At 42.7% G+C, this 14,889-nt stretch overlaps 1 long non-coding RNA gene across 8 annotated transcripts in view; it reads right to left on the bottom strand.

Annotated features, from left to right (window-relative positions):
- The window catches only part of LOC140106265 (uncharacterized), a 329,889-nt gene extending 321,445 nt beyond the window's left edge, over positions 1-8,444 (bottom strand). For all 8 annotated transcript variants that reach the window (XR_011850752.1, XR_011850750.1, XR_011850751.1 and 5 more), the window contains exon 1: positions 8,068-8,444. This is a non-coding gene — a long non-coding RNA (uncharacterized lncRNA). The remainder of the gene's footprint in view (positions 1-8,067) is intronic.
- Positions 8,445-14,889: the final 6,445 nt, after the last annotated feature.

Below are 14,889 nucleotides of genomic sequence, written 5' to 3'. Positions count from 1 at the left end.
GGCGTTTAAAAGACGGCGGCGCGCGGGCGCCGCCATCTTTTTTCCGATCGCCACGCCCCCGAACGTCATCGGGGGGCGGCGATCGGTTGCCATGGTAGCCTCGTGTCTTCTTTTGACACGAGGCTATCTGGCAGCTGCAGATTCGTTACAATGAGCCAGTGGCTCATTGTAATGAATGTGCTGCAAAAATGCCATATATTGCAATACAGAAGTATTGCAGTATATGGTAGCAGCGATCTGACCATCTATGGTTAATGTACCCTAGATGGTCTAAAAGATAGTGAAAAAAAAAAGAAAAAAAAAAGTTTAAAAAATAAAAAAAATTAATAAAATATTAAAAGTTCAAATCACCCCCCTTTCCCTAGAACGGATATAAAACATAACAAACAGTAAAAATTACAGACATATTAGGTATCGCCGCGTCCCAAAATGCCCGATCTATAAAAACGGTTACAGGCGGCGGTGACCTCCGAGGCGGAAAATGGCGCCCAAATGTCCGAAATGCGACTTTTACACCTTTTTACATAACATAAAAAATGATCAAAATGTCGCACAGACCTCAAAATGGTAGCAATGAAAACGTCGCCTCATTTCGCAAAAAATGACCCCTCACACATCTCCGTGCACCAAAGTATGAAAAAGTTATTAGCGTCAGAAGATGGCAAAAAAAAATTTTTCTTTTTTGTACACATTCGTTTAATTTTTGAAAATGTATTAAAACACAATAAAACCTGTATAAATTTGGTATCACCGCGATCGCACCGAACCAAAGAATAAAGTAGGCGTGTTATTTGGAGCGAAGAGTGAAAGTCGTAAAAACTGAGCCCACAAGAATGTGACATGCGGTTTTTTTTTCAATTTTTCCACATTTGGAATTTTTTTTCAGCTTCGCAGTACACGGCATGTTAAAATAAATAACATTACGGGAAAGTAAAATTTGTTACGCACAAAATAAGCCCTCACACAGGTCTGTACACAGAAAAATGAAAAAGTTATGGATTTTTGAAGTTGAAGAGCGAGAAATGAGGCGAAAAACCCTCCGTCCTTAAGGGGTTAAAGTACTAAGTTAGCACCTCTGAAGACGCATCCTAAGATGAAACCAGGGATGCAGAAACGCGTTAGGTGCGAAGTAAATTATTACAGCATATAGGTTACTGCCCATCACCAGTGCCGCTTATGTTATGTTTTGTCTAAAGCAACAAACAAATTGTGTTGCATGTTAGACCATTTGTGACTCGCACACAGGGACAGTGTAATAATAAAACACTATCAAACACTGCACCTCTGTAGGACCAGAATACTAGGCCAACTTGCTGGCCAACGCCTGAACAAAGTATATGTTGAACAAGACTAGTCTGCTATAATTGTAAATTAATTCTAATAAAGATTAATCACATTTTAAACGTTCTAGTCAGGCAGGAAATCAGATTTACAATGTTACTCAGTGTTATTGCTGCTATCACTCAGTGATGGTCAGTGTAAGATTCCAGAGTGTGAGCGGGGACTCTCTAAGCAGACACTTCATGATCCCTCTGTGCTATGAGATGCTGTGTGCTGACAATGTGCTTAGATTATCAGGGTCCAGGGCTTAGCTACACTTTTATTTAACTTCTTAACATTCACTAGTATCTGACACATGGAAAAAGAGAGACGAGACAGATCAGAGATGATGAGATCCATGATGATGGATATAACACACAATGACACTTTCCAGCTCTTGCTACATCTCTGCTCTCACACTATCAGAGATGATGTTCCTGCCTCCCCCTCACCGTATAATGAATTTATCTTCCTGTAGCTTGTATTTCTCCTCTCGCTGCTGCTCTTGTATACCGGCAGGAAGTCAGTGTGTATCAGTGTGAGCTCCCCCTAGAATGCAGGGGGTACGGGCCGCTGCACAGAACAGCTCAGCACCACAGCATCAGACATGATGGCTGCCGACCCGAAAGTCAGGAGACAGAGGGTCAGAAACCAGGGGCAACTGAAATTGTGTACACCAGGACTGATAGGTTGGACTTTTATCTGTGAAATGCTATATTTTTGTTATTAACAGAGAATGTGCTATTTTGTATATTTAAGTCCTCGTGGGAATACCCCTTTAAAGCTATTTGCACAGGTCGCAGATTTTACATGCAGATTTTTGTGTAGAAAATATGCAGCGTAATACAGTATCAGTAAAGTTAATGGGATTTGGAAAAAGTCATGTAGATGATGCTTAAGAATTCCGCAAAGAAATTGTTCCTCAGTTTGGAAAATAAATAATGATCATGTTACTTACTCTCAAATTTTTGCAAGCGTTTTTCTACGGAAGAGTAAAAATCTGCAACAAATCTGCGTCACCATGCTGCGGAAAGTGATGCAGATTCTTGCTTGAAATGACATCAGATCAGGTGAAACAAAACGTAAAAAATTAATGTGGAAAATCTGCATGAAATCTGCAACATGTACAGTGGGGTCTCTCTTTTATAAAGACAGGTGTATGGCCTTCCTCTGGTCCTGTAGAAATATCACATATACATGAGAATACAGGCGGTCCCCTACTTAAGAACACTCGACTTACATACGACCCTTAGTTACAAACGGACCTCTGGATATTGGTAATTTATTGTACTTTAGTTCTAGGCTACAATAATCAGCTGTAACAGTTATCACAGGTGTCTGTAATGAAGCTTTAGTGTTAATTCTGGTTCTTATGACAACCCAACATTTTTAAAATCCAATTGTCACAGAGACCAAAAAAGTTCCGGCTGGGATTACAATGATAAAATATACAGTTCTGACTTACATACAAACTCAACTTAAGAACAAACCTACAGACCCTATCTTGTATGTAACCCGGGGACTGCCTGTACTCCAGTGTTGGGGGCAGAAAGATGGGCAATATTGGTGTTGTTGGCATTATTGTCATTTCACAAAAGGGCATTTTACAGTACAAGGTAGAATAGGGAGCATTTTAGAGTAGTATTTGTGTAGTTCTAGTGTAACCCTATTGCAGTGTTTGGGGTAGCTGTATTAGGGGTAGCAGCAGGATGGCAATGTTTAGTGACCACAATAGAGGGTATAATGAGAAAATGAAGGTAGGCTTGATGGAGAAAGCAGAGAACTACAATCCAAGAACACGTTACCTGCTGTCACTAATGAAACAAGAAGGTTTTTTTATATTATTAGTACTACTCTTGTGACCAAGTGCATGTGGGGCGTAGAGCACGTAGGTGGACACTACTGAGAATTTGGTAGATATACATTGGGGCCCGTGCCCCGGATCTTTTGTGTAGCTAGCAACGCCCCTGGGTAGCCATTAAAGTAACCCATGGTGCCGCTTACTTTAATCGTCTCCAAGTGGCTGTCCAGACTATTCTAACCTTTCTAGAAACAACTAAATACTTCTAGAGAATGTAATCAGGTGTATAGCGTTGCCACCTAGTAGCTAAAGTTTGTAACTGATTGGTTAAGTCATTACATTGAACAAATGTAAAGATGAGAACTGTAACCCCATTTTCCAATAAAAGACAGAATTCTTTATTTACCTATATGTATTGTAACAGGATAAGCTCAGGGATCGCCGTCTCCTGGGAAAGACAAGCACTTTTTGGCACAGTCCACTCCAGACAAGTTGGGTGCACCTGGCCAAAACCAGTTTTATTAGATTCTTTGAAGCAGGAACAATGACAAAACAATACAGAAATAAAATCCTAGGCTGTCTGGCCACTAACTATACAAGACAGTTTCCTCACTACCAAGAAACTGTACAGCTTCCCAACCACAGCACACAGCAATTGGCAACTCACATATAAGGTTTTCCTTGGAGCAGAGAAGGAGCATAGGTGGCCTCCTTTTGTGCACTTTATAAAGCAAAACCTCAGAGCTGCTGGCGATTAGCCCCAATCAATTGGAGTGGCTGAGCGGAGCAGGGACCAAGCCCGACACTCCAAACTGCAGCAGCCAGGACCTCCAGACCAGATTTTGGCTTCCTAAAATGTGTAAGACAGAAACCTAGGGGAAACACACACCATTCAACACTTTACCCCTGGTCCTGTCACAGTATCTAGTAAAAGTTCTGCACGACTTTCTTGATGTGCAAGGCTGCGTTCACAGGTTGCTTTTTGTTTGCATTAAAACGCACGTTTCAAACGTATCAGAGCAGCTGAGAAGAGGAGATATCACACGGCTGTTAAACAGTAGTTACCAGTTCCTGCACCTTTAAAAACCAGAAATATCATATAGAAATGTGACTCAAAGAGTTAAAAAAATAACTCGTAAAATCATAAAAAGACAAAATACAGAGTAAACATAAAACTATGAATTTATCGCAGTTTAAGAAAAAAATAAAAGGAGATTATTACCTCTACTATCCCTGGAAGCCGCATAATTGTGCAATATAACTACACCATAAAATGAAGTTATTGCCCCATATTAGAAATGTTATATAGCAGTTTGCACTTCAGTCTATAGAAACGCGACAGCCCCCCCCCCCCCCCCCATTTACAGCCTTGACAATATATATATATGCAGAACCTCGGAGACACAGCGCTTAGATGGTTCTGTATCAAAAGCACCAAAGAACGCTAAAAATTGATGATCACACAATTTTTTTATTTTTTTTTTGATACATCATTATAATCTTACATTAAAAACATAATAGCTGCAAATCTGTGTCTGAAAACAAGCGGATATCTTCCCTAGACAATGGAAGTGAATGCAGGCAATATCAGTAGTGCGAAAACTGCTTTATTTTATCCAATGTTGCTTTACTAAAATGATGTGGGTGACAAATGTAAGAATAACGGGGGCCGCGGCACCCATGATAAGTATTGGGTTCCCCATTAGTAGGAGTCCTTAGAAGAACAGATTAAGTAGAGGTTATTTAGTCACTGAAATATACCCCCTACCCTCCAGTCATAGCCCCTCTTCTTCTAGTTGAATTCGGAAGGGTTGCCCCTATAAGAAAGTTATAAACCCCATAGTGATGTTTACACAATAAACTCCCTTTGAGTATTAATGCTGTTTTAGCTCCAATCACTCAGTTATGGTCAGTGTAAAGTCCAGAGTGTGGGTAGGGACTCTCTAAGCAGACACTTCATGATTCCTCTGTGCTATGAGATGCTATGTGCTGACAATGTGCTTAGATTATCAGGGTCCAAGGTGAGAGATGATGATATCCACAAAATGGATATAACACACAATGACACTCTGCTTACTCACCTATTACACACACTGTCAGCTCTGCTATATACCTCCTTCCCCTGCTATAAATACCTAATCTTATCTCTAGCGTGTAGATTTAGTCTGTGCACGCTGCTACTTGCAGGGGCTTGTGGGGACAGAGATTACAAAGCATTGTGCAGACAGAAGAAGCTATTCATAAAAAAAAATCTGCCCTGCCCAACCATATAGAAGATTTATGGTCAGATCCCAGGGCAACCAAATTTGTATGAACCAGGACTAATAGAAACAGGTTGGAATTATATTGGTGAATTTCTGTATTTTTGTTAATAACCATGCATTTGAGATTGTGTTATTTTGTTATACCAAGTACATTTAAGAATCTTGTCTTTGTGGGAACACCCCTTTGAAGTTGCTGTCCAGTGACAAAAAATTAGCCCCTATCCAGAGGGATCTTAGTAACCAGACTCTTGTACCCCAGATAAGTACAGCAGCCAGTGGGGCATGAGCCCTGCTGCTCTATTCATCTCTGAGGCACTGACGAAGATGCTCGGCTACATCCACCACTTCCATAGACAGTGAATCTGTTCGGTGCGGGTTCAATTGCTGAGACTCCATCTTACTAATCATGAGGATGGAGGTCCCATTCTCACTTATTGATGGAGCAGCAGATGAAGCCTGTATCCAGCTGCTCCTTACAATACTAAGGGAATAGTGGAAATTTCCAAGCTCAGCGTATTACTGTCCATGAGAGACCTGGATGTGCGCTGCAACCTCAAGTACTCTCATAGGTCGTGAGTAGAGCAGCAGGATTCATGTTCAACCTGCTGCTCCATTCATTTCACAATTCTCAAGATCGATGGGTTTCTGACCTCTGGAGTAGGGGATTACTAAGATCTAAGAATCTAAAAGTTAGTGCAACCCTTTTCATATATTATAGGACAGAAAAGTACTGACCTGTAATAATGCACATAAAGAACTTTGGGCGAGAAAGTTTGTACTGTAAAAGTTCTGTGTTACTCTGCATGTCCTCTCTCACGCAGAAGATCAGGTGGGGGAGGTTTACTCGCCCGAATCTCTTAGTGTTATGCCACACATGGCGTTTTGAACCCGTTTTTTGTCCGTTTTTAAAAAACACATCCGTTATTGACAGGTTTTACCAATTATCTTAATTAAAACCTGTCAAAAATGGATGTGTTTTTCAAAAACGCATGGCGTTTTTTTTTTACGGACTGCTTAAAAACGGACCAAAAACGGGTTCAAAACGCCATGTGCGGCATCACCCTTAGGGCGCGTTCACACGTTGCGTTTTGGTCACGTTTTCATTGCGTTTGAAACGCATATACAACAGCTGAGGAGAGGTGATTTGCCTAATTACATCACTGTAAACGTTTCCGTTTACAAAACGCATCGTAAACACGATGTTAACGCATGCGTTAACAAAGCATTAACGCATGCGTTTTGTTAACGCATGCGTTAACATTGCGTTTACAAACGTAAACGGTAATGTAATTAGGCAAATTACCTCACATCAGCTGTTGTATATGCGTTTCAAACGCAATGAAAACGCAACCAAAACACAACGTGTGAACGCGCCCTTATCCATAGGGTGAAGACACACATGGCGTTTTTGGGCCGTTTTTGGGCCGTTTTTACTAAGTGCGTTTTCAGATCGTTAAAAACGCATGCGTTAAAAACGCATCCGTTTTTTTAAAACGCATGCGTTTTTGTCCGTTTTTCATTGCGCAATTTCGGAAAACGGACAAAAACACATGCGTTTTTTAACAATCTGAAAACGCACTTCGTAAAAACGGCCCAAAAACGCCATGTGTGTCATCACCCATAGAGTTGAACAGTGATTTCATTTGCAAACAAAAGTTTTGGAGCCAAATTTCAGGGACAGATTTATACTGGAATTCAGGGGAGAAAAGGGCTCAAAGAAAGGAAAAATAGTTTTCTCTTGTAAGATAAATTACAAAGTATCGTAAATGTCTGATTAATGCAAATAATCTTTGCTTCAATAGAACATAGAAACATAGTATATGAGCAATGAGCTCCGTACAATGGGACCTGGAGCCTCCACAGCAGGGGAGAGAGTGGGGATGTAATAGGGTCAGTGCCTGCCCCCTGGGTAGAGCCCCTGTATTATGGGGAGGGTCTCTCCCTGGGACTTACCTATATGGGATGAGTAAGGGTTAATGTCCTAATCTCACAATCCGAGACACACAGACAGATACCACATAGGGTCGTATCAACTTTATAAGAGTAGAAATAACAATCCAGGCAGTCCCCGGGTTATGTACAAGATCGGTTCTGTAGGTTTGTTCTTAAGTTGAATTTGTATGTAAGTCAGAACTGTATATTTTATCATTGTAAGCCCAACCAGAATTTTTTTTTCTGGTCTGTGTGACAATGGGATTTTAAAAATGTAGGATTGTCATAAGAACCAGGATTAACACTAAAGCTTCATTACAGACGCCTGTGATAATTGTTACAGCTGATTATTGTAGTCTACGACTTAGGGTGAAGACACACATGGCGTTTTTGTCCGTTTTTCATTGCGCAATTTCGGAAAGACGGACAAAACCGCATGCGTTTTAAAAAAACTGATGCGTTTTTTAAAGCATGCGTTTTTAACGATCTGAAAACGCACTTAGTAAAAACGGCCCAAAAATGGCCCAAAAACGCCATGTGTGTCTTCACCCTCAAGCACAATAAATTACCAACATCCAGAGGTCCGTTTGTAACTAGGGGTTGTGTGTAAGTCAGGTGTTCTTAAGTAGGGGACCGCCTGTAGTACATGCAGATTACTGAAAACACAACAGCACTACAATGACCAGCAGTCCTACAGCAATGTATAGTCATATACCCGGGTATATACTGGGAGAGTCCTGGGCACAATACCTCCAAACAGAAGAGATGATCCACTTGCAGGGGCCCCTGATGATGACTGTAGATCCGGAAACCTTTCAGGAGATGACAGGAAGACCAACTCAGGGATGATGAGGGTGGTAGTATTTCTTCCAGGCCCTGACTACACTAGCGCTATGTCCTATCTGACTAGCCGCACCTCTGCTACATGGGTGGCCATCGCAAGCCTAACCTACCTCTATCCTATACTATAAGTATATACTTCTAGCTAGGCTCTGTAAGTATATGCAGTCCAGCCTAACTGCCCTTAGGTAGGTAGATATTCATAGGGTACACTCTATGTCTTCTATCCCACTCGCCTTAAACTCCTGCAGACCTGCAGAGCATCACCTCTCTCTCTGCCTCCTGCTCCTCCCTCATGTCCTCCTGCAGCTGAGGAGAGGTGATTTGCCTAATTACATTACTGTTTACGTTTGTTAATGCAATGTTGACGCATGCGTTTTTGTAAAATGCGCACGTTTTGTTTACGTTTAAGGCATGTATTTTCAAAAAGCTGAAGAGGAGATTGTTGTTAACATTGCATTCACAATACTCGTGTTAATGCATGTGTTAACGCAATGTTAACACATGTATTTGCTAACATTTGCTTAACACACATTAACACTTGTGTTTTGTAAACGGGATGTTGACAACAATGCAATTAGGCAAATGTCCTGTTCAGCTGTTTGAAAACGCATGCATTAAACGCAAACAAAGCGCAAAGTGCGAACGCAGCCCTTTCTACACTTGCGTTTTTCACACGCGTGTTCTGCGCATGCTTTTGACGCCCAGCACTTGCATTACACTCCGAGGGCGCACTCACACGTTGCTTTTTGGTTGCGTTTTCATTGCGTTTAAAACGCATTACAACAGCTGAGGAGAGGTGATTTGCCTAATTACATTACTATTTACATTTGTTAACACGATGTTAACGCAAGCGTTAACAAAACGCATGTGTTCACATTGTTAATGCCTGTGGTAACATCATGTTTACAATGCGTTTTGTAAATGCAAATGTTAACAGTAATGTAATTAGGCAAATCACCTCTCCTCAGCTGTTGTAATGTGTTTTAAAACGCAACCAAAAAGACTTTTTTTTTTACGCGCGCTTGAGGGCGCGTTCACACGTTGCGTTTTGACCTGCGTTTTCATTGCGTTTGAAACGCATATACAACAGCTGAGGAGGGGTGATTTGCCTAATTATATCACTGTTAACATTTCCGGTTACAAAACGCATCGCAAACACGATGTTAACGCACGCGTTAACAAAACGTTAACGCATGTGTTTTGTTAATGTATGCGTTAACATTGCGTTTATAAACGTAAACGGTAATGTAATTAGGCAAATCACCTCGCATCAGCTGTTGTATATGCGTTTCAAACGCAATGAAAACGCAACCAAAACGCAACATGTGAACGCGCCCTCAATCTCGACATGCTCTACTTTTGCAAGTCACGCGCGTGAAAAACGCACCATACAAGTCTATGGAGACGCATCAAAAATGCATTGCACTCTGAGGGCGCGTTCACACGTTGCGTTTTGACCTGCGTTTTCATTGCGTTTGAAACGCATATACAACAGCTGAGGAGGGGTGATTTGCCTAATTACATCACTGTTAACATGTCCGTTTACAAAACGCACCGTAAACGCGATGTTAACGCATGTGTTAACAAAATGCGTTAACGCGTTATGTATGTGAGGTAACGCGTTATGTGAGGTAATTTGCCTAATTACATTACCGTTTACGTTTGTAAACGCTTTGTTAACGCATGCGTTAACATCGCATTTACGATGCGTTTTGTAACATTAACAGTGATGTAATTAGGCAAATCACCTCACCTCATCTGTTGTATATGCGTTTCAAACGCAATGAAAACGCAGGTCAAAACGCAACGTGTGAACGCGCCCTGAGACACTTGCAAGTGCAATGCGTTTTTCACGCATCAATTGCCATAGAAAAGAGAGCTCAGTCCTGAGTCCATTTCACGCGCATTTTCTGCAAGTGGAAAACGCATTGAAATTGCATCAAAAACGCGCGTGAAAAACTGAGACACTGAACAAACTCTGACTGAAAACTGATTGCACTCTGATGCCAAATGTGCGTTTTTCACTGATCGCACCCTGATCAGACTATGACGTGATCTGCAACGCAAGTGTGGAAGGGGCCTTAGGCCGGCGGCACACGTGGCGCTTTGAACCCGTTTTTGGGCCGTTTTTAAGCAGTCCATTAAAAAACGCATGCGACTGCCAATCAGCACATTTGACAATCACATCGTCCGCTGGCCGCCCCAGTGCGCTTTGATTCCGTTACAAAGCAGACTGCAGGCTGTATACTAAGGGTCAGGGGCTGCAGGCTGTATACTAAGGGTCAGGGGTTGCAGGCTGTATACTGGGGGTCAAGGGTTGCAGGCTGTATACTGGGGGTCAGGGGTTGCAGGCTGTATACTGGGGGTCAGGGGCTGCAGGCTGTATACTGGGGGTCAGGGGTTGCAGGCTGTATCCTGGGGGTCAGGGGTTGCAGGCTGTATACTGGGGGTCAGGGGCTGCAGGCTGTATACTGGGGGTCAGGGGCTGCAGGCTGTATACTGGGGGTCAGGGGTTGCAGGCTGTATACTGGGGGTCAGGGGTTGCAGGCTGTATACTGGGGGTCAGGGGTTGCAGGCTGTATACTGGGGGTCAGGGGTTGCAGGCTGTGTACTGGGGGCAGTCTAGAACCAATGCATTTCCTACCCTCGGCTTATACTCGAGTCAGTAGTTTTTTCCAGTTTTTCTGTGTTAAAATTAGGTACCTTGGCTTATACATGGGTCAAACGGCAAGAATAACTGTTATTATATTTTGATAGATCAGGCATTTTGGGACGCGGCGATACCTGATTTGTTTATGATTTTTCCTGTTTATTTATATCAGTTCTAGGGAAAGGGAGGGGTGATTTGAATTTTTAGGTTTTTTTAATATCATTTTTTTGAAACTTTTTTTATTACATTTTTTTACTATTTTACAGACCCCCGTACTTTAACCCTGGGATGTCGGATTGATCCTACCATACGTCTATGGAGATGTTCCCGATCATTCATTACAATGTGCAAATACATTGGGGGCTCGTTTACTAAAGGTCCGCGGAGTGCATTTTCATCGGGTTCCCAGACGATTTTGCGCCGCATTTAACAGGGGTTTTTTGCACACACGATCAGATTTTGGCGCATCGGCACCAGCTTGCACGCGACACAAATCGGGGGGCATGGCCGCCGGACAACCCGACTGATTCAGACTACGCGCGGGATTCAACATTTCGAATTGTGTCGCAAGACATGCACTCACATACACCGGGAAGAAGAAGGTGAACTCCAGCAGACCTCGGTGGGAAGGCGACGGATGCAGGAACTCGGGCGCATGAGCTTCGTGAATCGCGGCAGACTTCATCTTCGTCGGACCATCCGAATCGGGGATCGTGACAGGACCAAGTAAGTAAATTTGCCCCATCGTGATGAATAGGTTAAAACTTGACCCTGTTTTTGGGTTTGGCTATGGAGTTAAAAAGATGGCAAAGTACTACACTCTGTACTATACAGAATAGATGTTGCAGTAATGTGCATGTGCAACCACTGCTGCATTCAAACGGGGAAAAGGATTCTGGGTAGACCCCACCAATCCTTTGTGATAAGTTGTTTGTCCACTATAAATGTTCTTCATTGATGTAAACTTGTACAATTATGATACAAAATATACAAATACTGTATATACTCGAGTATAAGCCGACCCAAGTATAAGCCGAGGCCCCTAATTTTACAACAAAAACCTGGTAAAACCTATATTTTTTTACTCGAGTATAAGCCGAGTTTGGGTTTTCAGCGAATTTTTTGTGCTGAAAAACTAGGCTTATACTCGAGTATACACTCACCGGCTACTTTATTAGGTACACCTGTCCAACTGCTCGTTAACACTTAATTTCTAATCAGCCAATCACATGGTGGCAACTCAGTGCATTTAGGCATGTAGACATGGTCAAGACAATCTCCTGCAGTTCAAACCGAGCATCAGTATGGGGAAGAAAGGTGATTTGAGGCCTTTGAACGTGGCTTGGTTGTTGGTGCCAGAAGGGCTGGTCTGAGTATTTCAGAAACTGCTGATCTACTGGGATTTTCACGCACAACCATCTCTAGGGTTTACAGAGAATGGTCCGAAAAGGAAAAAAACATCCAGTGAACGGCAGTTCTGTGGGCGGAAATGCCTTGTTGATGCCAGAGGTCAGAGGAGAATGGGCAGACTGGTTCGAGTTGATAGAAAGGCAACAGTGACTCAAACCCGTTACAACCAAGGTAGGCAGAAGAGCATCTCTGAACGCACAGTACGTCGAACTTTGAGGCAGATGGGCTACAGCAGCAGAAGACCACACCGGGTGCCACTCCTTCCAGCTGAGAACAGGAAACTGAGGCTACAATTTGCACAAGCTCATCGAAATTGAACAGTAGAAGATTGGAAAAACGTTGCCTGGTCTGATGAGTGTCGATTTCTGCTGCGACATTCGGATGGTAGGGTCAGAATTTGGCGTCAACAACATGAAAGCATGGATCCATCCTGCCTTGTATCAACGGTTCAGGCTGGTGGTGGTGGTGTCATGGTGTGGGGAATATTTTCTTGGCACTCTTTGGGCCCCTTGGTACAACGCCACAGCCTACCTGAGTATTGTTGCTGACCATGTCCATCCCTTTATGAGCACAATGTACCCTGTAACATCTGATACTTTCAGCAGGATAATGCGCCATGTCATAAAGCTGGAATCATCTCAGACTGCTTTCTTGAACATGACAATGAGGTCACTGGACTCAAATGGCCTCCACAGTCACCAGATCTCAATCCAATAGAGCATCTTTGGGATGTGGTGGAACGGGAGATTCGCATCATGGATGTGCAGCCGACAAATCTGCGGCAACTGTGTGATGCCATCATGTCAATATGGAGCAAAATCTCTGAGGAATGCTTCCAGCACCTTGTTCAATCTATGCCACGAAGAATTGAGGCAGTTCTGAAGGCAAAAGGGGGTCCAACCCGTTACTAGCATGGTGTACCTAATAAAGTGGCCGGTGACTGTATATGGTACATATTTTGCACTTCTCTAGATCATCATTTCCTCGCGATTAGTAACTAGAGACATTACAGAGCACTGAGCGCTGGGTGAGAAATAGTTCCAGTTCAGCTTGTTACACATTAGACAGGTTCTGCCTCCTGTGTTATCCGGTCGCGATGCCTCGAGCAATCTTCTCCGCCGGTGCAGAGGATTAAATCTACCATTAAGTGGTCAATGATGTGATGGCTTCCAAGCCGTATTCTGCTGCTATTAATCATAAGGGTCCTTAGGAATTACTAGATGTTTGAACCACTTAAAGTGGACCTGCAGCATACATCATCATGTGGGAAATCAGGAGAAGAAGATGGGGCTCATATACTAAGGGTCCGAATCGCTCATATTCGTCAGGTTTCCCGAATATTTCCAATATGCGCCTAATTGCCCCGGGATTTTGATGCACGCGATCAGATTGTGGTGCATCGGGGCCGGCTTGCACGCGACAGAAATCGAGGGGCGTGGCAGTTGGAAAACCCGACGGATTTGGAAAAATAGCGGAATTTTAAAAAAATTTGTATCGCAAAAATAGCACACACATGCACGAAGAAGGTGAACTCCGGCGGACGTCAGCGGGGAAGTGACACATACAGGAAAATGGACGCATGATCTTAGTGAATCACGGCAGCTCCGAATCCTCGTCGACATTCCGGATCGGCGGCGTCAATGTGATGGGTAAGTAAATGTGCCCCATTGAGTTTTACATGTTGAATTCCAATTTAAAAATAGTTTTTGTCACCCTTATATATTGTGCCAATTTGTTAATAAATAGAGATGAGCGAACATGCTCGTCCGAGCTTGATGCTCGTTCGAGTATTAAGGTACTCGAGACGGCTCGTTGCTCGGACGAGTATTTCCCCTGCTCGAGATCGAGCATTTAATTAAAAAAAACACAGTGAAGAACAATGAAGAATAGAATAAAAACAGTGAACACAGGATCATTTAAGATAAAAACACAGTGCAGAACACAGTGCAGAATAGATTACAGATGTTCGGCACATCTGCTTACTTGTCGGGAGATATGCGCGGAACGGCGCGAACAAAATAGCATGTGAAGAACAATATATATGTGTGAAGAACACATTGCAGATGTATTTAAACATCTGCAATGTGTTCTTCGCACACATATATATTGTTCTTCACATGCTATTTTGTTCGCGCCGTTCCGCGCGTATCTCCCGACAAGTAAGCAGATGTGCCGAACATCTGTAATCTATTCTGCACTGTGTTCTGCACTGTGTTTTTATCTTAAATGATCCTGTGTTCACTGTGTTCACTGTGTTCACTGTTTTTATTCTATTCTTCACTGTTCTTTACATCTGCTAACTTGTCGGGAGATAATATACGCGCGGAACAGTGAAGAATAGATCGCAGATGTTTGCAAATTATCAGAAGACATTATTTTTCAATTAAATAACACATTTTATTCCTGAACCATGGTCCCTTTGAAAAATGCTCGGGTCTCCCATTGACTTCAATGGGGCTCGTTACTCGAAACGAGCACTCGAGCATCTGGAAATGTTCGGCTCGAGTAACGAGCACCCGAGCATTTTAGTGCTCGCTCATCTCTATTAATAAACCAATAGTCTGGGGCCTTTACTGTCCTGATATCTGGCCATGTTGCAGAGTAGCTATGGAAGTTACCCCAGGTATCAGAAACCATCTGAAATCAGCTGGTATCTGATGTTTTATTCT

This window comes from Engystomops pustulosus, chromosome 11 (genome assembly GCF_040894005.1).
Source record: "Engystomops pustulosus chromosome 11, aEngPut4.maternal, whole genome shotgun sequence".
Lineage (NCBI taxonomy): Eukaryota > Metazoa > Chordata > Amphibia > Anura > Leptodactylidae > Engystomops > Engystomops pustulosus.
Note: the sequence above shows the minus strand (reverse complement) of the source record. Positions and strands in the feature narration are given on the sequence as shown.